Source organism: Neoarius graeffei, chromosome 9 (assembly GCF_027579695.1).
Source record: "Neoarius graeffei isolate fNeoGra1 chromosome 9, fNeoGra1.pri, whole genome shotgun sequence".
In the NCBI taxonomy this organism is placed as follows: Eukaryota; Metazoa; Chordata; class Actinopteri; order Siluriformes; family Ariidae; genus Neoarius; species Neoarius graeffei.
In genome coordinates, this window is record NC_083577.1 from 70,718,321 (window position 1) to 70,744,650 (window position 26,330).

General features: G+C 40.4%; 1 protein-coding gene across 6 annotated transcripts in view; it reads right to left on the reverse strand.

Annotated features, from left to right (window-relative positions):
• pard3bb (par-3 family cell polarity regulator beta b) overlaps positions 1-26,330 on the reverse strand; it is a 920,021-nt gene that overhangs the window by 583,084 nt on the left and 310,607 nt on the right. The gene's annotated exons all lie outside the window — the stretch shown is intronic.

Genomic DNA, 26,330 nt, shown 5'->3' on the forward strand with positions numbered 1-26,330 from the left:
TGTGATTCACTTATAAGATTCTTGGATTTTTGGATAAAGCATTTTATTCTATCCACATTCACTGGATATGAGCAATCGCACGCTCTGATTGGCTACTCTACTATGAGGTTATCAGCTCATATACTATGAGCAGAGAAAAACAAAATGACGGCGCGTGTTGCTGAACCAACCGAGGACGAAATAAAAACTCGACTTGAAAACAAAACCCCCAAAAATACAAAAAAGCAACAAAATATGGAATAAAAGTATTTTTATGGTAAGAAGGTATCTTTTTTTATTGTTCAAGAATTATTATTACAGCATTTTTCACAAATTGCTACTGTCGTTTGTCGGTTTGCTTACATTCTAAGCGGAAATGATTTTGTCAGACGTTTTGTATGAAGTTTTTATTTACTGAATTTGCAAAAAAAAAAAAAGCTCCGTTTCTCAAAATCTAATGAATTTGGATAGAATAAAAGTTATTCCACTCAATCTCATCGTACATGGCTTATAGCCAACTCAGCTATCAGGTCATTTACAACTCGATTTCATGGAATAACTTAAGTGTACTGCAGGTTTAGAAAGAGAAGGAGAGCTGCTCCAGTTACAGACAAGTGACAATGGAAAAATCTGAATAAATGAGTGGCTCCTTAATGCTGTATGAGGCATTTTCTTGACTAAAGCCCTATTCGCACGGGATAAGTATTACCTATGGACCTCTGGTAATTCGCAATTACCCCCGCACCTCTGTGTTATTGTGTGGCGCATTCGGACGGGATAAGCAAAAGTCTGTAATTCACTGAATTTACAGACATTGTGACCGGATGTGTCGTAAGTTCACAGCATCCTGTTTCGTCTTGTAGACAGTAGAGATGGGATTTATGGCTCTTTGATGGGATCCGCATCTTTGTGATCCGTTCTTTGAAAAGAGCCGTTCAAAAGACTGGCTCATTTGGCTCTTTTTAAATATTTATTCAGTTTTAAGAAGACAGCGTCTAAAGAAGCCAGATCCCTCTGCTTAGACAGTGACATCAATATTTCTGGACATACCTTTTTATATAAAGCAACCTCGACTTACATTATTGTAACCCCTAAACGCTCATAAATAACCATTAAAAAACAATGAGGGCTTCAACGAATGTCCATGCAGAACGGCTTTTCTAAAAATAGATACAACTAAACAGTCAGATAAATAAAGTTATAACAAGAACACAAGATTATTTTAATAGGAAAAAAACTATTAATGCAAAAAAAATATATTAGAAAAATAGATACAACTAGACAAACAGATAAATAAATAAAATACACAAAAATAGAACAAACAAAATGACGATAGAATAAATTAAATGAACGTCCGTGCAAAGTAGTTTTCCCACAATATTATCATTAATATCACACAACAACATTATAAACTATATACAAAACAATTTGAACTATTAGGCAAACAGATAAAACTTGAATAAATAAAAGGCAAATGCTGTTTAGCCTACTTCTTGTCCTTAGGCAAAAGCTTTTTCATCTGAAACACAGTACAGAAAAAGAACGACAGAAAGAACGGCTCCCCCAGCTCGAGACTCGGTTCTCATCGTTCATGCCTAGGAGCCGTTCAAAAGAATCGGTTCGTTCGCGAACGTCACAACACTAGTAGACAGGAGTTCAAAATGCTTATCTGGTTCAAATACGGGATAGGCCTACTACCGCTTGCCCCTGAAATGCTGTTTATCAAAATTTCGCCCGTATCCTCCATTATTCACTCCAGAAAAGTACAAGACACGCGCGTTTAATAATTACAAACACAGACATGCGCATTCACACGGGACTTGTATTACCACTGGACGTCTGTGTTTTGCCGTAACACAGTAGGTAATTCGCGGCGGAATTATTACTTGGCAAATTACTAGGGCTGTAACGATATGCGTATCGAAATCGCGATACGCAGACCCACGATCCGTATCGCGATACAAGAAGGCAGAATCGCGGTACACCCTTTCAAACTTCTCCTCAGCCCAAAAACAGAGGCGCTTCCAAACTTCAATTTATGAATACTTTACTTTTTATTTAAATTACATTTTAAACTTACTCAAATTACTTTTATTTTTTTATATCTATTAGTAAGTCGTTTTTTCGCCGACCTGCGACAATCTTCTGCGAGTCACGCAACGTCCACACTCGCCACTGGCAGAGCATTCATTTCTTTTAAGCGGTCGCCATTCTGGTTGCGACGCGGGGAGCGAATCTGTAAACAAGCAGCTCATTGGCTGGCTAGGTGTGCCACAAGCCAATCACAATCACTTGACCGGAAAGGCATGCAGTGTTGCCAGATTGGGCAGGTTTAGGTGCTTTTTGGCTGGTTTTGAACATATTTTGGGGTGGAAAACATTAGCAATATCTGGCAACACTGAAGGCATGTCTGCTTGGGCGGAAGCCTTCTGCGGCAGTTACATTTTGACACGCGAGCAATGTTTCACCATAAAAATTCCGTAATTTCCATCTGTTTTCCGCGATCACAGAAAATAATTGGCCCTATGAGAGTGAGACAATGAGAGAGCCACCCCCCCAAAAAAAAAATCTTAACGGATTTACACAATTTGGAAAAATGACTTTTTCAGAACCGAAAAAAACAGAGCTTCCGGCTCAACAGTATTATTTTGAGAAATAAAACAATCTTTGGATATACATTTGTTCATTTTTGCATACATATTACTCATTCTCTGCAGTGGTCTGAATTATTTGTTATTAAATAGTTAAAGTAAGTAAATGTTAATAAGTCAAATTTACTACTTTAAAAAACATTTTAAAAAAATCGTGGGCGTATCGAATCGTGGGTCAAAAATCGCGATACGAATCGAATCGTGAGTTGGGTGTATCGTTACAGCCCTACAAATTACGGACATGGCGCATTCGCACGGGACTAAGAACTCAGACATTCTCTGCAATTATTCCGCATTACCAGAGGTCCACAGGTAATACTTATCCCGTGCGAATAGGGCTTTTGTCGATTTAAGAGTGAAAGGTCATTGCAGATCAATACAAAGTTCTTCCAATTGATCACTTTTATCCTGAAACATTTCTTGATGGGAGAGATGCTATGCGCCTTGCCGGCCATCAGCTCATGTATGACTTGATTTCATGGAATAACTGTTAAATAGACCAACCTGCACAATATCAAAAAACCCCATTTTTTTCTGGTCTTAATGCAAACTTGAAAATAAGGCAATAAAGGTTATGATGTAGCAGCTATTCTATTTTCATAACTACTGGCGTAAGCAACTGTCTGGGGAAAAAGCTCTGTAAACACAGGGTTGGGTAAAAGTGAATACATTATTAATACTGTTATCATGGGTAGGTCCTGCTCGCCTCCAATTCTAATGCTCTTAAAAATAAATAAATTACTGAAAAATTCCCCTGAGTGCATCAGTACTTCAGTGCAGTGACATTTTCATAATGATATATGATTCAATTTTACATCAGTATTTTAGCAGCAGAAGGATCTCACTTATCTCTAGTGTTCAGGCATGCACAATCATAAATCTCTGACAATTTACAATTATGCTGATATATCAAAATAGATATACTTTCATCAAACAGAGCCCATCATCTTGTACTTTCCTCACCATGCGTTTCCGAAGGGTCCCCGTCATAGTTGGATTCTGAAGCCCAATACTGTCTACCATTTCAGTAAATGGAGCTTGTGGAAACTACAACCCCGTTTACAAAAATGTCAGGACGTTATGTAAAATGTAAACCGAGAGAGAAATGCTATGATCTGTAAATCAGGAAACCTCATATTTCATTGAGAATAGTAAAAAGACAGCATAACGAAATGTTGAAACTCAGAAATTTTATTAAAAAAAAAAAAACGCTCATATTGAATTTAGTGCCAGCAACACATTTCAAAAAGGTTGGGACAGGGGCAACAAAAGATTAGAAAGGTTGTGTAATGGTAATAAATAAATAAACCCCAAAAAATAATAATTGCGTTAACTAGCAAAAGGTCATTAACACGACTGGGTATAAAAAGATCATCCCAGAGAGGCGGAGTCTCTCAGAAGTAAAGGTGGGGAGGGGTTGACCGCTCTATGCAAGTCTGTGTGAGCGAATAGTGCAATAATTTAAGAATAATGTTCCTCAATGTAAAATTGCAGGGAAAAAAAAATTGGGGGATTACATCATCTATGGTACATAATATCATTAAAAGATTCAGCGAATCTGGAGAAATCTCTGTAAACAAGTGACAAGGCTGAAAACCAATCTTGGATGCTTGTGATCTTCAGACCCTCAGGCAGCACTGTATTAAATTATTAAAATCACTGCATGGGCTCAGGACCACTTCGCCTGTGAAAATAGTGTCTCACTGCCTTCACAAATGCAAGTTATAAAACCATATCTTAACAATATCCAGAAACACTGCAGCCTTCTCTGAGCCGGCGCTCTTTTACAATGGACTAAAGCAAAGTGGAAAGTTGTCCTGGAGTCTTACAAATCGAAGTTTGAAATTCTTTTTGGAACTCATGGATGCCACATCCTTCTGGCTAAAGAGGAGAGGGACCATCCGGCTTATCACCACTACACAGTTCAAAAGCCGGCATCTGTGATGGTATGGGGCACGGGCGATTGCTCTAAGACAACGAGGGAGGCTCAGCCTCCTCTAAAAATTCTGGATCTGAAATAGCAATGTTATAAGTTATAACATTGCTATTTCAGATCCAGAATCATAGAAATATACGTGCTCAACCCAACTACAGTGCGAAATCATTCCGTTATAACTTTCCCCAGTTCGCCTAATGTGTGCGTGAGTTTTTCCCCCTCGTGACAGCGCGATGCAGCCCAGCCTCAGTGGACTTCAATGGCATTTGGGAGCTATGCGCTTTTCAATCTCAAAATGCAAGACGATTATTGGACAAATACTGCGAAAACGCCCGCCCACCGGACTCCCAGCCTCAGTGGACTTCAATGGCATTTGGGAGCTATGCGCTTTTCAATCTCAAAATGCAAGACGATTATTGGACAAATACTGCGAAAACGCCCGCCCACAGACTCCCAGTCTCACAGTGGGAGGGACATGGCAGTTTCCGCGAGGAGACTGGTGATTGGTGAAAGCGGCCGGATATTTTCTTTGATTGACGGCTCGTTTCAACTATAGACAGGCAGCGGTGAATTTCAGTTCAGTCCCATGCGGATTCGCAAGTGCTGTGGTGTATTGTAAGAGATCAGCTTACATTTCGATTTCATTCATTACATACGGTTTCTACCAGCTTTTTTAGTTTGTATATATTTTCATTGTAAATAAAGTGTAAATATAGTGTTGTCAAGTTTGCTATCTTAGTTCCAGAAATTTCGTTTATTTGAGTGACTGAACTTGAGGGGGCTAGTCAGCTAGCAAGAAAGCTGCGCACGGATGCCAAGCATTGTTGATTTAATTTTGGCGAAGCCATTTGCCAGTCTTCCTTTCGAGGAAAAAATTAAAATTAAAGAGCAGGGTAGACCAACGCCTCAAATTGACTTGGTGAAAAAGGTAGGGAATAATACTCGTTCCTTTCAGCTCTCCTGGTACAAGAAAGTGAATTGGTTAACAGCAAGTGACCCATATCAACAACAGTAAATAGGCTACTTTAGTAATATGTCATGGATGGACCAAAAATATAGAATCTATTTAAAATGTTTATGCTGAGTATATTATATTGGAATATATATTTTTCTGGATATGAATTAAACACGGCTACAATTTGGAAAACATTTTTAAACAAAAACACAGCCGAGAACATTTCACACTACAGACCTGGATTAAAAGTGAAGGGTTATCAAAATTGTCAGTAAAACATTTCTCAGTCAAAATAAGTAAAGTATAGGGAAAGTGTCATTGAATGAAATGTGTGGCACCCAGCTCTATGTTTGGCTCCCCAAGGTCAGTGCTTGTGCCTATTCCAGAACACTCTGCTGTTACTGCTGAGGTTCCTGACAAAGAGCTGCTTTCAATAATGATCAATTTTTAAACAACATGCCACAATTTTAAAATATAAAATGTTAAAACATACCCCCCCAACACCACCATCATGTATATTGGACAGTAGGCTAATGGGCCAAAAGAACCTGTTATTTCACAGTTTGTGACCCTGCCAACAATCAGCCAGATCAGAGGCAAGAGTATGGGCAAAATTGATGTGTTTTTTCTTTTTTCTTTTAAAATCTGGAAATATTGTAACCAACCAGCCTCCCCTGTTTGAAAGACTACCAGCCGCCACTGGTATGGGGGGCATTAGGGCACAAGGCATGGGTAGCTTGCACATCTGGGAAGGCTTCATTAATGCTGAATAATGTATAAAAGTTTTAGAGCAACATGCTGCTATCCAGACAAAATCTTTTTCAGGGAAGGCCTTGTTTATTTCAGTAAGACAATGCCAAACCGCTTTCTGCACATATTACAACTGCATGGCTCTGTAGTAAGAGTCCAGGTGCTAAAGTGGCCTGCCTACAGTTCAGACCTGTCTCCCACTGAAGACATCTGGCGCATTACGACGTGCAAAATACAACAAAGTAAACCCCGGAATGTGCAGCAACTGAAATTGTATATCAGGCAAGAATGGGACAACATTTCACTTTAAAAACTACAGAAATTGAGCAGTTTCCCAAAGGTTTACAGAGTGTTGTTAAAAGTAGAGGTGATGCAACACAGTGGTAAACATGCCCCTGTCACAACTTTTTTGAAACATGCTCCTGGCATCAAATTCAAAATGAGCATATATTTTTCAAAAAGCAATAACATTCCAGTTTCAACATTTGATATATTGTCTTTGCACTACTTTTCATGAAACGTCGGGTTTCCATGATTTGCAAATCACCACATTCTGTTTTTATTTACTTTTTACACAGCGTCCCAACTTTTTTGGAAATGGGGTTGTAAATTTTGCTTAAAATATCCAAGAGACCCACAAGTACAACTGAATACAAGTTTGATCATTTCACTAAAATTGCACGGCAAGTACTGGTGGCCAAAATCCACATCTTCAGTCTTCATCCCACATGACATTTCTGCCTTTGGCACTGTGAATCAACAAATTATTTCCACACTTTCTAACTTGGGAATTTTACCAGGATTGGTCATCATACCTTCAAGATCAGTATAAAAACTAAAGACTTAGAGTTGGGTGGTCAGCGTATGCCATGTTGTTTCACTGGAAAGACTACGCTGATATTCCATGCATCAGGTAGATGAGATGGTCGCACCACATGATCATACTGGTATTCCACAGGGGTCAGTTACTGGACCACTACATAGTTTGGTTTTCCCCTCACTCCATTGTCTGTTATATAAAGTAAAACTTGACAAGACTGATCAAACACCTTTATGAAACATCTTTCAACAGTGGACCTTTGACATTTGCCATCTATCCCATAGTGCGAAAGCCTGAGGGTAGTTCTAGATAGGTTTCTATAAGGACTTTACATCCAGTACCAAATCTTGCAAATTCTTGCATTTAAAGTCTGCCATTTCCTTTGGTGCATAACCTTGCAAAGTTCACTCAAGTTGACTCTCGTACAGAAATGTCTCCTCTGGCTTCTCATGGCAAAAGAACCAATTACAAAAATACTAACACCATTCCTTTCTGAAAAAGATTCAATACTACCTCCATAGTTTAAAACACCACCCAATGCACCATCTTGGTGCTTTTGGCATGAACTAACCTGAGATCAAACATGCACACAAGGCACAACTTGATAGAATAAGTATCAGACAGGTTTCCCTTTAAGACTCTATTCAATGAGTCTGAAACGTATTTGCATACATGTATTTTTTTTCAATGCAAATATGCTTAAAAGCACATTTGTCACTCTCAGCAAGACTCAATCAATTAAAGTTTGTACTCTATCAAACCACGACTGGATTCATCTTTTAGGTTATTAATATTTTTCTTTTGTCTCGCTGAATTGGAGCATATGGAATATCACAACACGGAAATGCAGGCGAAAGTCCCCCGACTTTGCAGGTCCGACATCAACCAAGCTGAAGGACAGTGACAAAGGAATGATCTAGTAACAGTGGGCACGTCTCAGGCACTCACATGTTTACAGAGAGATACCAAAGATGTTCTTACAAGCCGAGAAAACCTTTGCAAATCTGGTATTGAGGCCCAAGGCAAACAGCATGTGTTTTAACATGGAAATTACAAGTAAATGAGATGCAAAGTGTTACAGTGACAACAATAAGGCAATCAAAATGTGGTTCTTCAGGTTCCTCTATGTATGGTAGAATCCCCCTAATCATACACTAGAATCTGCATTCTCTTACCACCTTCCCTTTAAGAGAGCCTTCATCTCTGAAAAGTGCCAGTTTAATTACCCCCATTGGGCTGAAAAAGAGGTAGCTGAATTGGTATTAGCTGGCAGATTGAGAGTGCAGACAGTTATGTAAGATATGGAAGTTTTAATTTGGTGTCTTTTTATGCAAAACTTTACAAGGAGTATGAGAAGTTAGAAAAAGGGGGGAAAAAGCACATCTTTTGGCTTTAGAAAATGATAGACCTAAAAGTTCCAGCAAGGACAGATGGGAGACATTACACCGCAAACCTATAACTACTGTAGCAAAACAGCTCGGCTGAATATAGCAGCAACCAGCACTAACGGGGTCCAAGCACCAATGCATAGGAGCTAGTGTGGTACGGTACTAAAGCAACAAATGTAGGCAAAGGCTTTTTGAAAAGATGTACAGCGTCACTACCAAATGAATTAAATACTGAGCGATTCTAATAAAACTTTCCATAAAATCAAAATGACAAGACATCAAGTACAGTGTACTGTGTGGAGTGTTGCACAAAATATTCCGTAAAGATGGACGACAAGAAGTACTACTTCACTACATAAACAACAGAGGCAGCTTCTCAGTCTTCTTCATGCTTGGCCCCTGAATCACACATCGTGATTTTTTTTTAAATTTAATTTTCTCACTGCCTTTTCAGGCACACTAAAGCAGCTTTGTTTAAATCTGCTGAAAACAGTTTATGTTGTAGCGTGGATAAAGGGAAAACACAAGGTGCTTTCATACCAGAGGAACTTCTTCATATTTCTTAGAACTGTTGGAGGAAGTTCCTCCTTTTTGTATGTCTGCACTGCTGGAACAGAGAATGACCATAATTTTTAGAATGCTGTTTTTAGGGACTTTTTTAGCTTCTATTTAGGGTAGGTACTCTCCAAGCACAAGAAAAACCATCAGTGATGTAAGTGCATGTTTATTGGTCGAACACAAACCAATGCAGCACCGGCAACCGGCATTTTTAAAAATCCATGTAAAACTCGATCCATATAAACAACAGCTGTTAACCTTGGCATTAAAACACTGGGGGGGGGGACAACGACAAATGGATGGACAGAAGTCCAGGCTTTATTGATTCTATACGAGGGGTGACTGATTAGTATTGAGCCTCCAGGAAATGATAGCCAGTAGAAATCTTTTAAATGCTTTATTTTTCAACATGATCTTCCTTCAAGTCAACACACTTCTACCGGTGGTGGACTGCCTGAATCCTGCTGGAGTAGAAATCCTGAGTTCAGGCCCCGAGGTAGGCGTCCATGGCCTCCATGCCCTCCTCATCAGTGACGTAGCATTGTCTGGCCAGATCCTTTTTCAGGGTTGGGAACAGGTGGAAGTCAGAGGGTGCGAGGTCTGGCGAGTATGGCGGGTGAGGGACGAATTGGAAGCCACAGTCACGGATTTTTGCCACCACTGGTCCACAGCTCAGTGGTAGAACATTGTCCTGATGGAACAAGACCCATCTGGTCAGTATTCCTAGCCTCTGCTTCTTGATGTTCTCACACAGGCATGTCAGCAGGTCGGTGTAGTATTGTCCAGTGATGGTGTGGCCCTTCTGGAGATAATCCACCAGCAACACACCTTGTGCATCCCAGAAAATGGATGCCATGACCTTTCCGGCCGAGACCGTGACCTTTGGGGTGGGAGAGGAGGGGTGTTTCCACTGCTGTTTGGACTCGAGCTGATAGTGATGAACCCAGGACTTGTCCATGGTAACGAATTGAGCCAGGAAATTTTTTGGATCAGCTTCAAAGAGCTTCAAATTGTTGGTGGACAGGGTGCACCATGCACGCTTCTGTTCCTGGGCCAGGAAATGTGGCACCCAGCCAGTGCACACCTTTGACAAGCCAAGCTCGTCCCTCAGAATGTTGTCGGCTCGCTCCTGGGACATGCCCAAACTGCTATTTGACGAGATGACAGTTGTCGATGTTCCATAGCCATCCCAAGGACAAGGTTCTCTGGTGTGGTCACGGTCGATGGCCTCCCTGATCTTTTTCAAGGCTCTCCCTGCCACGCTTGAATTCTCTGATCCAACATTTGACCGTGGCATATGAAGGAGCATCTTCCCCTAATGTGTTCACCACATCCTCATGGATCTCCAATGGAGTTATGCCTGAACTGATGTAACTGAAGATACATGATCACGGACTGGTACACCTGAGTTTCTCCATTTTCACAATATCTATCAAGCGCGTTCAATTCGAGAGTTTCCTTTTTGGAAAAAGCTTTTTGGAAAAGCTTTCCTACTGGCGGTGCAAATGAAAACAAAAAAAGCCATGTAGGTCTCAGGGGAACTCCTCAGTGGGTAGTTCATCTCAGTAAGTCCCTACAACTGTTTGGTCCAAAAGCACCTAGAGCTTTTTACGACATAAGATTGTCATGTGATCCCTGCCAATTCCAAGATGGCCAAACTTGTGATGCTATTTTTGGTATTGTTTATGCTAATTCTCTGCGATTTGTATAACAGATGACGAATATCATGGCATGCATTCACTGTGGACCGAATATTTTCGGGAAACTGACTGGAGATGCTAGCATGGCCAAAACATACATGTTTTCAAAATTACCCATGTGGACTAGGCCTTACATTTCAGGTGACTTCACTTCACTTTGTCTCTTGTGAGGACCATCAAGAAAATATATACTCAATACTCTCAAAGCCTATACAACAGTTCACTGGGCCAAGATGTAGCAGAGTGAGTAGCTTCTGGCAGATATGAAATAGACCTCACGTTTATTTTGTCTAAAACCACAGTTCACTCACCCACCCGTCTCCTGAGTTCCTTAGAGGTAACTCAGGAGCGTTATAGCATTAGGAACAGAATGGGAGGTCACTGCTAGTGTGGCCATGGGCTGCTTTTGGGATGACATCATTAAATGAAGTTAATCCTGCTGTATTTCCCATTTGGAAATCTGAGTCTCTAGCTAAGACAAAGTGTCAAGGTCCTTACATCTGGAGTGAATTTACACAGCGACTGTTGAAACAGCTGAATTTCTGATCGTGTCTGATAGTCAGAATGGAATGAGCTGGGACACGCAAGAACCTAGCACTGTTGTAATGTATAAAGCGTCAGTGAGATGCCATTAACTACCCTACATCTAAAAACACAATAGACTACTGCGCATTTTTACCTGAATCAAGTTATTTAATTGCGCACTTACCGTATTTTTCGGACTATAAGTCGCACTTTTTTTCATGGTTCGGCTGGCCATGCGACTTATACTCCGGTGCGACGTATATATGTTTTTTTTTTCACCGCGGAATAACTGGAGCTGATGCTGAGTCTGACGACAGCCACACAGAAGAAGAGGAAACGGCGCTTCATCTGCCGCTGGAGGCAGAGTTGTTCAGAAGCGACACCGAGGATGAGGAATTCAATGGATTTGCTGATTTGGAGTGAAATCGCCAGCTTGATAAACTTGATTGACCTGTGTTTTATTATTAATGATAGGTCTATAGTTATTTAAATAAGTTATGTAGTGATTTTAGGCAGTGCTTAATTTGTGAAGTGGGAGGTCCCAGAATGCAGGAGGTGGGTGGGTCCGGCGACTCAAAAAAAAAAAAAAAGGCGGGGGATGGTTTACTATAACTTAAAGCACATGCGCTTATTGTGTGTGTAAAATAATAATAATAATAATAATAATAATAATAATATCAGACATTATGATCTTAGAAAACGCTTTAGTGACAAACAGTTACAGACAGTAATATGCCGTGATATTATATTATAAAATATTAATTTTTATTAGTCTATATATTAAATTATATATTACATTTATCTTCTAAAATAACAGACTGTACTCATCACAGCCGGTTTATTTCACCATTGGAGATCAGATCACACAAGACATGAGTTAAATGACTCATTTTAAGGATTTAAGTAGGGGATTTAAAAGCGGTTGTAGTTTTTGTTTTTTGTTTTTCACTAGACGGTTGTTTTTACTACCGTACCTGTCTTTGGAGATGATATACCTATAGCCTACTTGACCTCTGATTTGATGAAATAAAATTCGACAAAAATGAAGAATGACACTCCTCGATGATGACTACAGCTTTAATAACAAAGATGAAAGAGCCATGGGGCGATAATAAGCCCTACCGGTAAAAATATTCTAAAAGCAAACTGATTAATGCATCAGTAATATCTACTAATATTAGTTATAATAATAATATAGGCTATTAGTACTAACGATAGTGATAGTATTAAAGATAGTAGTAGATATTTAAAATAATCAGACTAGGCTACTTACAGGGCAAAGGGCGCGTTATCACTGCTCAGCTGTTCGTTTATTAAATAAGCAATGCAGTCGCGCAGTAACCACGCGCCGCTTATCAGATACAATCACAGATTCTATGGATAGAATAACCCTTCAAAAAAGTGCGACTTATAGTCCGGTGCGACGTATATATGTTTTTTTCGTCTTCATAATGCATTTTTTGGCTGATGCGACTTAAACTCCGGAGCGACGTATAGTCCGGAAAATACGGTACTATTCTTTGTTTCAGATTAGATGGCTGAGCCCTCAAAGATGACCATCAAAAAAAAAAAAGAAGTGGAAAGAATAGGGACTACTGTCCCTGGCAGACCTCTAGAGAGATGACCAATGGGGTTTCAGTGAGAACTCATACCATGACCACTAGCACAACAATCAACCAGAAGGGAAAACACCACCTGTCTTTAATTAAAGCTCAAGGGAAATACAGCAACGAACAGCATTCCAAGGAGAATGAGATTTACATGGCAACACCTTTGAGTCATTCAGTAATCCCAGCTCTGGAAATACTCCAAAAGTAAAAGAGATGACTGCAAAAATCGCAATACTTGACTCTTATCTGAAAATGTCTCAGAATTTGAACTGAAACTAGAACTTGGAGTGATTTCGATTTGAGGTTGGATGATGATGATGATGGGTGGGGTGACCACAACTCCCCAGTTTACGTTTGCAGAAACTGGAAGCCACACATCACTATCAGTGAGATGCAAGAGATGCATTTCAAAGGGTTCTCGTGGTTTCTTTTTCAGAAGATCTTAAGGAAAACTGAGCCAGGCAGCTGTATTTAAGCCCATGTTCAGGCTCTGAGGGTTTGTAGCCAAGTCTTACTGAACCACAAGAAAGACTCCGAGACAACAGGAGGGAGTATAAATGTAGAACTAAATGCAGAAAGGCATGATAAAGAGACACCTGACTAAGCAACCACGACCTCATGCTGCCGTCCTTACGGTCATGTTTTCTATTCTCTTCATAATTTCTTTCCTGTGTCCTTTTCCCCTCCTCTCTCTGTCTCTTTACGCCTTCCAGTTATTTATGCCATCTGCTGTACTGTCCACATTAAAGTGTAAAAACGGCAAACCTGTATGTATATAAATCCACCATTTGGCCTTGATGCCGACTCCATAATCAGTTATCTTTGTGTGTGTGAGATGCAGCGGAAAGCCTGAATTTATCATGTGGTGGAAAATAAAAAGCTTCTTAAATGAAATAAAAACAAAACCTTAAGCCAGGATGGCTACTTGGTGACTCGGACAGGGAAGATCAAGACAGAGAGGGGGAGAGAGAGAAAGGGGGGCTGGCTGGCCGCAGGTGTGGAGAAGCCTTGGGATAATAAAAGCATTGCAAAAACAACTATCCACTTAATGCGCACTGAATATCAAACAAAAAATGTGAGGACAGAGAAACAAAAGGAAAGAGACAAAAGGTCTGGCGGAGACAAACACGGAGACGCAGGAAGAGGGAGGGTTGACTCGGGTTGCATGGGGAGGAAGCCCCTCTCTGTGAGAATGTTTCGGGGAGCGTTCCGGATGGCTGGTGGAGCCGTGCGAGTGAAAACACACTTCAATGTCATCGTTCCGCTGTCCGCTCCTCATTCCTGTCACCTACAGAGAGGAGTTTCCTGATCCCGTCAGGCAGGGAAGGATGGAAAGAGGGACAGGGGGAGGACAGACAGGTCCTGAGAAACTGACGTGGGCTGAAATGTAGGGCGATATCAGAGGCATCAGAAGAGGCTTCAATCAAGTGTGAGAGGAAGTGGACAAAAGGAGCAAGCCCTTGCAGACAGACACTTAAAGAAAAGCAGAACGCCACTTGATCCTGCTGGAGCAACCTGACTGAGAGCCTTGCAAAAATTACATGTATGACCCTCACGACCCTCAAGACAAATGCAAGATGACAAAAAATTTATCCAGCACCTTATATTGGCTGGCTTCCATGAACAATACGGTGTGACTGTGAAGCAAATGGACGTCATACAGAGGCTCTGCTTGCTATACAGAGTACAAGGCAGCATGCGATGTGATCAAGCCTCTGGTTGGCACCTTGCAGCAGGCAATCATATTCTTGTAGTCATGGATTTTAGTAATACGATTTTAAACAGCATCACCTGCAGTAGAACCTATACAAAACCACACAATGTATGTGAGCTTAAACCGCGAGTTGGCCTAGTGGTTAGCGTGTCCGCCTCTCGATTGGGAGATCACGAGTTCTACTCACGATTGGGTCATACCAAAGACCATCATAAAAATGGTACCTACTGCCGTCTGGCAAGGCACGCTGCAATACAGATGTGAGTGGGGAGTCAAACTCTTGTGGTTACCAGAGGACTAGCCCCCCACTGTAACCCGAGCTATGTAATAGGCGAGAGGCCGAGGGCTACGGAAATGGAAATCGGCGCCGCCCTGTATGTGAGCTTGTAGAATTAAAAATTAAATGTGACGACACTGCTGAAAGAACCAATCTGAAGACCACAGACATATACACAGTACCAGTCAAAAGTTTGGACACACTCACTCATTCATAGGTTTTTCTGTATTTTGACTGTTTTCTACATTGTAGAACAGAACTGAAGACAGAAACTATGAAATAACATCTGGAACATACATGGAATTATGTGGTAAACAAAAAAGTGCGAGAGAACAAAATGTGTTTCATATTTTAGATTCTTCAAAGTAGCCACCGTTTACCTTGATGACGCTTTCAGAGACTCAGATTGTTGGCGCGCCCACGTCTAAGACGCACTATTTCGAATAATGAACGCATTGTCGAAAGGGACAGGGGCCAATATGGACGCGAGCATTTTATACCCTATTTGGAACATTTCGTGGCGTATTACTTGACTTCATGGGTCTCAATATCGAAAATCTTGCACAAATATGCAACTTCCAACATAATTATCTGGATATTCAACAGATTTCAGCGTCGGATGAATTTGTTTTGACCGCCGCCATATTGAATATACGTCAGACCCGTTCGTGTATTTACGCCACCCCGTTTGTAGCGTCCCAAGCGAGTAAAACCTGATCCAAGTCTTTCGCTAGGTGGCGTCTTACGGTCTATGTACGAATATTCGAAAGAGACAAGAAAACATGGATAAGAAAAAAAAAGAAAAAATACATCTATTTTGTCATTCTTCGGCAGAAAGAGAGTACATTCACCTGAAAAAACTGATACCCCTGATACCCAAGGTAATTAGTCATACTAGATTTAGATTTACAACAACTACTACTGCAACATCAACTACTACAACAGCAACCACTACTACTACTATTACTACTGCCACTACCACTGGTGACTACTACTACGACTACTATAGACCTACACCAAACTGAAAACAAGTTAATAAAATAAATTAATGAAATTAGAAGTAGAGATGATTAGAGACAAGCAGAATTAGACCGTCACAGCATGCAAAAAACAAACCCATTCTTGTGCTATAATTTACAAGGAGGAGATAATATAGATGTGATATATAGTGGCCTGTGGTTGAATTCCAAAATATTGCCACTGATTAAACAATATCTCAATATATTTGGTTGAAGCATTGAATTTTTGTCATCTACATTGCTTCATATGGCTTCTAATACCAAAAAAAAAAACAGAATTGAGAAGAAAAAAACAGCCCCTGGGCTGCCCCAGCTGTTCATTGGGCTCGCTTCGCTCACTAGGTTCGCTTCAACTGAAGGATAATCACTGGGCCCCCCATTGTAGAAATGGGCCCCTGTTTTTTCCCTGTGGGCCCCTTGACCTGCAAAACAATCTGAGTCTCTGGGGTTTGCACACTATTGGCATGATCTTAATTACCTTCATGAGGTAGTCACCTGGAATGCTTTTCAATTAACAACTGTGCCTCGTCAAAAGTTAATGAGTGGAATTTCTTGCCTTCTTAATGCGTTTGAGATCAAACGATAAATAATAAAAATACAGTAAATAGCCCTATTCCACATTAAAAGACATGGAGTGTCTTTTAATGAATGAAAATGAAGCAGCACTGAATTACAACCCCAATTCCAAAAAAGTTGGGACACTGTGCAAACTGTAAATAAAAACAAAAATGTGATAATTTGCAAATCATGGAAACCCTATATTTCTTTGAAAATAGTACAAAGACAGAAGATCACATGTTGAAACTGAGAAATTTTATTGTTCTTTGAAAAATATATGCTCATTTTGAATTTGATGTCAGCAACACGTTTCAAAAAAGTTGGGACAGGGGCATGTTTACCACTGTGTTGCATCACCTCTACTTTTAACAACACTCTGTAAACGTTTGGGAACTGAGGAGACCAATTGCTGTAGTTTTGAAAGAGAAATGTTGTCCCAGTTTTGCAAGAAACACAATTTCAGTTGTTCAACAGTTTGGGTCTCCTTTGTCATATTTTGAGCTTCATAATGCGCCAAATGTTTTAAATGGGAGACAGGTCTGGATTGCAGGCAGGCCAGTTTAGCACCCGGACTCTTTTACTACAGAACCATGCAGTTTTAATATGTGCAGAAAGCAGTTTGGAGTTGTCTTGCTGAAAGAAGGAAGGCCTTCCCTGAAAAAGATTTGGTCTGGATGGCAGCATGTTGCTCTGAAACATGTATACGTGTAGATCATTCAGCATTCATGATGCCTTCCAAGATGTGCAAGCTACCCCATGTCACGTACATTAATGCACCCTCATACCATCACAGACGCTGGCTTTTGAACTGTGCACTGATAACAAGCCAGATGGTCCCTCTCCTCTTTAGCCTGGAGGACGTGATGTCCAAGATTTCTAAAAAGAATTTCAGATTTCGATTCGTCAGACCTTGGGACAATTTTCCACTTCGCCTCAGTCCATCGTAAAAGAGCCCGGGCCCAGAGAAGGTGGCGGTGTTTCTGGATATTGTTTATATCTAGTTTTAACTTACATTTGTGGATGCAGTAATGAACTATTTTCACAGATGATGGTTTTCTGAAGCGTTCCTGAGCCCATACAGTGATTTCCACTACAGACACGTGTCTGCTTTTAATGCAGTGCCGCCTGAGGGCCTGAAGATCACAGGCATCCAATGTCAGTTTTCAGCCTTGTCTCTTGCATACAGAGATTTCTCCAGATTCTCTGAATCTTTTAATGATATTATGTACCATAGATGACGTAATCCCCAAATTCCTTGCAATTTTACATTGAGGAACGTTATTCTTAAATTGTTGCACTGTTTGCCCAAGCAGTCTTTTACAGAGCGGTGAACCCCTCCCCATCTTTACTTCTGAGAGACTCCGCCTCTCTAGGATGCTCTTTTTATACCCAATAACTTTACTGACCTGTTGCCAATTAAACAAATTACTTTTTTTTTAGCATTACACAACTTTTTCAGTCTTTTATTGTCCCTGTCCCAAGTTTTCTGAAACGTGTTGCTGACATCAAATTCAAAATGAGCATATATTTTTCAAAAAACAATAACATTTCTCAGTTTCAACATTTGATATGTTGTTTTTGTACTATTTTCAATGCAATATAGGGTTTCCATGATTTGCAAATTATCGCATTCTGATTTTACTGATGCTTTACAGTGTCCCAACTTTTTTTGGAATTGGGGTTGTAGAAGGAGCGTCCAAACTTTTGAACAGTGTGTACATACAGCGCCCTCCAAGATTAGTAAAAAGGGTGAGGGAAGGTGGGAAAAAAATTTTTTTCCCACTTATTGGTGAAGTTGCTTCATCTCACACTGAAAAAAAATGAGATTCCAACCTCCAGTTCAAATTTATTCAGAGAAAAACAAAATCCCTCATCAAGAAAAAAAAAAATCATTCTCAACAAAAACACATGTGGCACAATTATTGGCACTCCTGGAAATTATAGTGAACACAATTGTAACTGAAGCACGTTTCCCATTTAAATTATACATTTTTGAGTTGATTGGAGTGTGTAGGAACTTTCAAGCTGTAATCCATGACTTCTTGATTAACTGGGGAACAAATATGAGGTGACACAGAGACCAAAGTCCCTTTGTCATCCATCAACATGGGAAAGATAAGAGAACACACAAACTAAATGAGGGAGAAGTGTGTTGACCTAAAAAATAGTTACTCACCTGAAAATGTCCATTTCTACTGTTAGGGCAAGAATTAAAAAAAGTGAACACCAAGTGGAACTGTTCCAAACTGTGGGTGGTAGAAATGGGCAACTGGACTTGCTTGAAAATTCTTGAAAACGTTTCACCTCTCGTCCAAAAGGCTTCCTCAGTTCTGTCTGACTAATAGGGAGTATCAGATATTTATCTTCTCCTGACTGATACTCCCTATTAGTCAGACAGAACTGAGGAAGCCTTTTGGACGAGAGGCGAAACGTTTTCAAGAATTTTCAAGCAAGTCCAGTTGCCCATTTCTACCACCCACAGTTTACTATGACCTGGATGATTGAGAATCTTCACAGAACTGTTCCAAACTTGCCTAGAAAAGAACCCAAGTTTATTTCCCCCCCATGTAGACTGAGGAAGATGGTAAGAGACACAAAAAAAATTTCCACAAGGATCTCTGTTGGTGAATTGCAAGAAAAAGTAAAATCTTAAGGTTTCCAAGTCTCCAAAACCACTATCGGACTCCACCTCCATGCCAAGATTATTTGGAAAAAGCCTTTTCTGTCAATTAACCACAAATGAAAACGTCGAGTTTTTGCAAAACTTTGACTGGAACCATATTCTATGGTCTGATGTAACAAAATTCGAGCTTTTCGGCAATAAACAAACACTCAAGGTGGGTTTGGTGTTAAAAGAAGAATGGCTATAATGAAAAGAACCCGATCCCAATTGTAAAATATGGTTGAAGTTCTGTGATGTTTTGGAACCGTTTTAACTCCAAAGGCCCGGGAAACCTTCTTTGGGGTAGTACATGGCATCATGGACTCCATGAAATATCAGGACATTTTAAATCAAGGTCCGGCTGCCTCTGCCAGGAAACTAAAACTGGGTTGCACAGGAGAGGGCCTAGAACCCTGGATGATCTGAAGAGATTGTGTAAAGAGGAATGGTCTCAGATGCCCTGCTCTGCATCGCCAACCTTATAAAATGTTATAGGAGAAACTCAGTGCTGTTTTACTGGCAAAGGAAGGTTGTACAAAGTATTATATGCAGGGGTGCCAATAACAGTGGCACATGTTTTTGTTGAAAATAATTATTTCTTGTTGAGGGACTTGTTTGTCTCGGAATAAATTGATTTCAATTAAACGTTGGCTTATCATCATTTTTTCTTTCCACTGTGCGATGAAGCTACTTCACCAAAAGGTAGATTTTTTCTTTTTTTTTTTTTTAAAGATTATTTTTTCGGGCTTTTTCCACCTTTATTGGATAGGACAGTGCAGAGACAGGAAACGAGCGGGAGAGAGACGGGGAGGGACCGGGAAATGACCTCGGGTCGGAACTGAACCCGGGTCCCCGGACCCACGGCACAGCGCCCCATCCACCTGAGCCACGACGCCCCCGGGTAGATTTTTTTCTAATCCTTTTTACTAGTCTTTACAAAGGGGACAATAATCATGGACAGCACTGTGTACGTGTGTATAATATCTTGTGTGTGTTTTTTTTTAAATATGTTAAATGTTTGTTTTATCATCAGTTGTCATTTAGCTATTTCGTGTTGCTTGCAGAGTATTGAGTTTCTGTAGGATAATAAAAAAAGTCAGTACATTCACTTAACTTCATGAGCTGGATGTACCAGTCAGGTAATAAATCGATTTCAAACCTCTCCAAGTCTAAAACACTGGGAAGAACGTAACAGAATGGCCAAAAGAAAGCACAAGGAAAAAAAAGAATAAAACGAGGAAAATGGAGACTAAAGAGAGAAGTGTATTAAATGTCATTCACTGTGCTCCCATAAAAGGACTCAAATGAGCAACATGGTAATAATAAAAAACTCCATCTATCTGGAACCAGGCCATTAAGCAGGACAGTGAGAGAGAGAGAGAGGCAGACGGCTCTCGGAGACAAATAGACAGGACACTCCGCTAACTCGGGAAAGCACCATAAACACATCCATACAGTCCATCACGACCACTTCACTCTTCCTCCAATTCAGTGCAATCGCTGCCTATCCTCACTCCATTTGTATTACTGTAGTGTGAACGAGGATACATGTGAATACAAGCAATCTGCTGCGTTAAAGTAAGCAAAAGTTGATGAATATTTGTTTCTGGTATGACATCTACTACCTTCTCAAAAACACTTTCACACAAAACAGACACTTTCATTTCATCTTTTCATGCCAAACAAAGAGCAATAATTAAAGAGCAAGATTTCCCAAAAAATCCTTTCACAAATAAAGGACTGAAGGAGTGGAGATGTTTGGATTCTTTTATGTGAAAGAAAAAATAATAATAATGATAATCATAATTCAACCGAAAGGACAGAATGTTGTTCTCTGAGCCAACGATGCATCACTATAGCCATCAATTTTGATTATAATCATGTACTTTGTTCTCTTAATTTTTATTTGCAGTCTGTAAATTCCCTTGAGCTTTGGTTTAATGTATAATGTATGAATTAAGACCTACAGTGGTGCTTGAAAGTTTGTGAACCCTTTAGAATGTTCTATATTCCTGCATAAATATGACCTAAAACATCATCAGATTTTCACACAAGTCCTAAAAGTAGATCAAGAGAACCCAGTTAAACAAATGAGACAAAAAATATTATACTTGGTCATTTATTTATTGAGGAAAATGATCCAACGTTACATATCTGTGAGTGGCAAAAGTATGTGAACCTTTGCTTTCAGTATCTGGTGTGACCCCCTTGTGCAGCAATACCTGCAGCTAAACGTTTGCGGTAACTGTTGATCAGTCCTGCACACCGGCTTGGAGGAATTTTAGCCCGTTCCTCCGTACAGAACAGCTTCGACTCTGGGATGTTGGTGGGTTTCCTCACATGAACTGCTCGCTTCAGGTCCTTCCACAACATTTCGATTGGATTAAGGTCAGGACTTTGACTTGGCCATTCCAAAACATTAACTTTATTCTTCTTTAACCATTCTTTGGTAGAACGACTTGTGTGCTTAGGGTCGTTGTCTTGCTGCATGACCCACCTTCTCTTGAGATTCAGTTCATGGACAGATGTCCTGACACTTTCCTTTAGAATTCGCTGGTATAATTCAGGATTTATTGTTCCATCAATGGTGGCAAGCCGTCCTGGCCCAAATGCAGCAAAACAGGCCCAAACCATGATACTACCACCACCATGTTTCACAGATGGGATAAGGTTCTTATGCTGGAATGCAGTGTTTTTCTTTCTCCAAACATAACGCTTCTCATTTAAACCAAAAAGTTCTATTTTAGTCTCATCCATCCACAAAACATTTTTCCAATAGTCTGGCTTGTCCACGTGATCTTTAGCAAACTGCAGACAAGCAGCAATGTTCTTTTTGGAGAGTAGTGGCTTTCTCCTTGCAACCCTGCCATGCACACCATTGTTGTTCAGTGTTCTCCTGATGGTGGACTCATGAACATTAACATTAGCCAATGTGAGAGAGGCCTTCAGTTGCTTAGAAGTTACCCTGGGGTCCTTTGTGACCTTGCCGACTATTACATGCCTTGCTCTTGGAGTGATCTTTGTTGGTCAACCACTCCTGGGGAGGGTAACAATGGTCTTGAATTTCCTCCATTTGTACACAATCTGTCTGACTGTGGATTGGTGGAGTCCAAACTCTTTAGAGATGGTTTTGTAACCTTTTCCAGGCTGATAAGCATCAACATCGCTTTTTCTGAGGTCCTCAGAAATCTCCTTTGTTTGTGCCATGATACACTTCCACAAACGTGTTGTGAAGCTCAGACTTTGATAGATCCCTGTTCTTTAAATAAAACAGGGTGCCCACTCACACCTGATTGTCATCCCATTGACTGAAAACACCTGACTCTAATTTCACCTTCAAATTAACTGCTAATCCTAGAGGTTCACATACTTTTGCCACTCACAGATATGTAATATTGGATGCTTTTCCTCAATAAATAAATGACCCAAGTATAATATTTTTTGTCTCATTTGTTTAACTGGGTTCTCTTGATCTACTTTTAGGACTTGTGTGAAAATCTGATGTTGTTTTAGGTCATATTTATGCAGAAATACAGAAAATTCTAAAGGGTTCACAAACTTTCAAGCACCACTGTAGTAGTAGTAGTACCAGGGCCGTAGCTGGGGTGCCCATGACCCCCCCCCTTTGGCGGATCATACATTTTTTCAATAGCCGCACAAGAATATTAGAAAAGCGCCCACTGTAATTTTTCAAACTTTTTTTCACCTCATTAGGGTTTCTATAACCTTGACTTCCTGTGGTTTGGGCGTGAAAACCCAGTTTGTCAGTGTGTGTGCGGGAGAGGTGGATGTAAGTGCAGATATGTTAAATAATACACAGTGCGATATGAGCATAAAGTGCGTGAAACGCACACAACAGTCAAACAGTCCGAAACAGCAGGCAAAGCCGTAATCGAGGAAACAGGCAGGAGGTCAATCGAGGCGCGGACAGAATATCAGAGGCAAAACTATACAAGATCAAGGGACAAGAAACAGGAGTCGAAAAACCAGGTGGTCAACAAGGACAGGAACAGGAAACAAGGCTCTGTAAGGCACACTAGACACAGCGTAATACTTCGCAGCGTCCTTGCATGGGTGCAGTCCTTAAATAGCCCAAACATTGTTCATTGATTAAAGACAGGTGTTCTTTGTTAATAGCGCGCGTGCCGGAGCTCGTTAGGTGCGCACGCAGCCCGAGGCGCGCCTTCAGGTGCACAAGATTGACACCGTTCTGCGCAAGCGCAACACGATCGCACTAGAAAGCATGTTCGAGCTGCCAGTGTAGCTGCAGTCTTTTTAGTTGCGAATTACGAGTATTTCCTCTTGCGTTAATAATTTGCCGTGTCAAAACAAGCGAAACTTTCCTCCTTCTTTCGACGTGAAGACAGGTAAGCAATTTATTATATATTATTTTTCCCCATCAAAGTTGCATTTTGTGGCTTCGAAGCTAAGTTTTAGTGCCGTTTCTAGAACACATCATCGAGAAAACGTGGAAGAAACCGCAATAATGGAAGAGCTGGTTTCTAAGCTACCTAAAACTAGCAATGGTCATTATTTTTTGTTACATAATGCACTCAGGCTGCCAGTCAGTGTGTGACCCCCCCCCTTTTGAAAAATCCTAGCTACGCCCCTGAGTACTATTAGTATTAGACAGATAGATTATTCATCCCGAAGGAAATTAATAGCATCCAGTAGCGTATATGAGACATACATACCACAAAAAAAAAAACCTCACAGAAGACAATTGTGAGATGATTACAGGTTCTAGGCAGTATGAATAGTAGAAGTGGTGCAGCAGGATGCTATGGCAGAACAGAACGTGTACCATGGCAGTAGTGGAAAAAGAGAACAATGCAGAGATGTACACTAAATATTTAATATTTTAAATTTTAAATATTTAACTATTTTCAGTAGTAGTACTCCGTTGTAGCAGTGGTAGCAGTAAAAACAATAATGATAATCATAGTATTAGTTGTAGGATTACTAGTGGTTATAGGAGCAACAATAGTAGTACTGATCTTAGCAATAGTAATGGTAGTAGTAGTACTAGTACTAACTGTACTAATAATAATAGCAAGAGTAATACCAGTAGAAAAAAAAATGTGCATCAGTCCACCAGATTTTCATACCAGATGCTCAGATTATGGATTTTGAGTTATACCTGTTGAAATTACACTACCAAGCTTGTATTTCTGTATGCAGGAAATACAAACCGAAGTGAAATTAGACCAAGGGAAGTTACTGTAAATCTGACATGAACCCATGTGCACGCAACCCAAAATGGTCCATTATCCAAGCAGAAATACCTTCAAAAATGTCCATGATGTTTCAGCGAGGTCTAAAGTGTGTTTTTGGACCAGAATGACTACTTGTACTATGGATTTGCAAAACAGTTACAGGTAATTTAATTTGATGGCTCAGTGATTGGTTGGCACTATGCCAGTTATGTCAGAATATTAGTCACCGATATTCTTAGGACCAAGTTTAAAGGAGATACACAGAACCGTGGCTCAGTCGACTAAGGCGCCATACCATAAATCCGGGGACCCGGGTTCGATTCTGACCCGAGGTCATTTCCCGATCCCTCCCCATCTCTCTCTCCAGCTCATTTCCTGTCTCTACACTGTCCTATCCAATAAAGGTGAAAAAAGCCCCAAAAAAATCTTTAAAAAAAAAAGACTGGTTTGACTTCATTGATTGTGGGTTGACTCTCATTAAAACAGGATGGGTGTTATAACTTATGCAACATACATGTACATGCATGCATTTTCACTGATAAAACGTAAAAGGCTAATTAAATAATCAGATGAACTGAGACGATCACATTCTGAAGCAAATTAAATAATCTTATACCAGTAACTTTAACACACAATACAAGTTATGTGTATGAATCTAAATGCAGGTAAACAACGTGGTGTTTTTGTTGTTTTTATCCAAATGAGAGTCGGAGCTTACCCATCTGTGTTCTCGCTTCTTGAAGGCCGACCTTGTGGCCGATTGTTTTGAAACAATCTGACTTTCAGTTGTTCGTTCATTCGCTTCTTCCACATAAGGGCGAGATACTGCTGCTGAGGCGAGCATATCCAGCAGAGAGATCAGACGGCTGCTCCACTCATTCTCCATTTTCTCCATACTGAGTACTCCGCCATTACTGCTCAGCTCAGGCAATTACTAAAACCCGGGATGGGACGTCACTGGTTTTATCAACAACCATGGGGAGGTCACTGCCCAAGCGATATGTCCCATCCCGGGTTTTAGCAACAACCCTCGGCTCACACTCCAGGAAAACTGGTGCAACTGAACTTACTTTCCTTTTCTTGTAGTTTTCTTTTCCTTTAATTGTTGGTACTGCACCCTCTTTCAATACGGGCTTATAGCCAACGCTCCTCAACAGATCAGAGGTCTCGTACGAGCCTTCAGCAAAATGTGCAGAGCAGAGGAGAGACCACTTCGTAGGCGCCCAATGTGCTCGTGAACTTCGCGCAAAACGCATCCAAATCTTTGCAGTTTGAACATTCTCGGGCCATGAATGCAACGTAAATCCACCTTCTGTCATGTTGCTGCACCGGCCAGCAACACATCTACGTGGCATAGCCAAAAAATTAGCTCAAAATGGAAGCTGGAAGTTGCAGTCAGCTCTGGGTTTTAGTCTAGCAGAAATGGCGATGAGACCGACAGCCTTCCTGCGGTAATGTCAAGGTCATTCACTCAGACCTATATGAATATATTAGATTTATTGTTCACGCTTAAAACTATTCCTGTGCCATTCTTGAGTTCTCAAGGCATTTATAAACAAAAAGTGAGGCCATGGCTCTGCGTATCTCCTTTAACCTGTACATAATGTTACCAACAAAGCTAGAACTGTTGTTGATACAAAATAGTCAGGTCATAAAATGTGTTTTTATCCTTTCTGACCTCTAAACATGCAGCGTTGAAAACACGGAGACCAGGACTCAGGATCAGTCAGTACATGTACAATGAATGTCGAGTGTTGACTCATTTCCGGTTCTAAACAGTAACTACATGGTAGTCATTTAAAACAAATCCATGTCTCAAGTCCTCTAGAACCAGCTTCAGTCTAACACGGTCGTGGATGATGTTAAAAGTGGTAAATGTATCCTGTAGGGGCGCTATTGCGATGATTAATTTGTTGATGGTTACTGGATCAGCCAGTGAAAACGGTGCAAAAACATTGCACGCTTTTCAACGCTGTTTCTACACATTCTGTAAACAGAGAGCCTGGTACAAA